At 44.5% G+C, this 1,850-nt stretch overlaps 1 pseudogene; it reads left to right on the top strand.

The window, feature by feature from the left end:
* Window positions 1-848: 848 nt before the first annotated feature.
* LOC104995123 lies at window positions 849-1,770 on the top strand (annotated as a pseudogene).
* The last annotated feature ends 80 nt before the right edge of the window (window positions 1,771-1,850 follow it).

Raw genomic sequence — 1,850 nt, 5'->3', positions numbered from 1 at the left:
CCCCATCCTAAAAGCCAAAAAAGAATCATCGTTTACTGCAATGATTTAAAAGGCAATGTGTAGAGCTCCTGCTAGAATTTCTTAACCAAGGTAAACTCTGAAACAGTGAGAATAGATACCACAATGCTGTTATTATTAAGTATCTTGTACATATTTATGCCTTGCATGCCCATAGACACAATTAGTAATAATTATTTTCATCGTTGTAAGCACCAGGAGTACTTATGAGCTGTTCCTCCAAGCAGAGCAAAACCAAAAACAAATATTAATACTTTAAACACTTATTCTCAAAGACTGAGCAGAACAAGACATGAGAGTCATCTCTTTAGCTGTGTGCCTCTGCTAGAAGCAAGCTGATGTGAAAAATGAACACTTCTCCCAGAGAACTATAAGTTGTAGATGAATTTTTTTTTCAGACAAAGAGTTATTCCATTGGCATTTTCAAATAACAATGGTATGAGATTACAATACAAAAGCAGGTGTTGTTGTTATAAGACAACATCTTTTACAATGTTTTCCTTTTGTATTTCTGTATATAAAGGGTTTTTATTAATGCAAGAGGTCATAAACCTGAGCATCATTCTTGATTCTCTTATTCCTCTCATACACTATATCCAATTCCTCAGGAAAAATCTGTTGATCCCACTTTTCAAAATCTGTTGATCCCACCAGAACTTGACTTTGCTACCACCTGCAGAGCTACAGCTTAGTTCAAGCAGCCATCATTTCTCACCCGGATACTGTACTAGCCTCCACTAGGTTTCGCTGCTTCTACAATTGACTCCTGCAGTCTATCCAGGTGCCACAGTCAGAAATATCACTTCAAAACTAGTTTGGGTCTTTTTTGTTCGTCTGAGGGGAGGGCCGTTGGCAGGGGCCTGCGGTACGCCGCTTCAGTGAGGGGGCTCGACAGTGGTCACCCGGCTTGTTGCTTTTCTGGTCGCCACTCCCCCAGCCGGCCGGACAAGACCCGCCAGTAGCGTGACACCGATTCCTCTTGGGCTTGTGGGCGCTGCTCTGAGCAGCGTCATCCTTTATACCAGAAAGCTGGCGGGCACTATGGGGAAAAAACAAAACAAGAAGAAAGTGGAGGAGGCGCTAGAAGAAGAGGAAGAAGAATATGTGGTGGAAAAAGTTCTAGACCGTCGAGTGGTAAAGGGCAAAGTGGAGTATCTCCTAAAGTGGAAGGGGTTCTCAGATGAGGATAACACATGGGAACCAGAAAAGAACCTGGATTGCCCTGACCTCATTGCTGAGTTTCTGCAGTCACAGAAAACAGCACACGAGACAGATAAATCAGAGGGAGGCAAACGCAAAGCTGATTCTGATTCGGAAGATAAGGGGGAGGAGAGCAAACCAAAAAAGAAGAAAGAAGAGTCAGAAAAGCCACGAGGCTTTGCCCGGGGTTTGGAACCAGAGAGGATTATTGGAGCTACGGACTCCAGTGGAGAACTCATGTTCCTAATGAAATGGAAGAACTCTGATGAGGCTGATCTGGTCCCTGCCAAGGAAGCCAATGCCAAGGGCCCGCAGGTTGTCATATCCTTCTATGAGGAAAGGCTGACGGGCATTCTTACCCCTCAGAGGATGATGACGAAAAAGATGATAAGAATTAACTTTCTTGAATACCAGCCCCTGTCACATCTGACTGTGGGTTTCAAGTGGGGAAAGAAGGAGTTCTCCTTGTCTTGACACCATAAAGGTGGCTTGAGAAGATGTCCTTTGAAGAGCCAGTATAGTTTCTGTGCCCTACAGCAGCCCAAGGGCTTCAAAGCCATTCCATGCTGTACAGTTTGCACACCCATCCCAGTGGAGGGGAAGGAGGGTCAGTGTTTCAAGGCAACCCGTTC

This window comes from Bison bison, unplaced genomic scaffold, assembly GCF_000754665.1.
Source record: "Bison bison bison isolate TAMUID 2011002044 unplaced genomic scaffold, Bison_UMD1.0 scf7180017850617, whole genome shotgun sequence".
Classification (NCBI taxonomy): domain Eukaryota; kingdom Metazoa; phylum Chordata; class Mammalia; order Artiodactyla; family Bovidae; genus Bison; species Bison bison.
The sequence above is the reverse complement of the archived record's forward strand: the minus strand, read 5'-3'. Positions and strand labels throughout refer to the sequence as shown.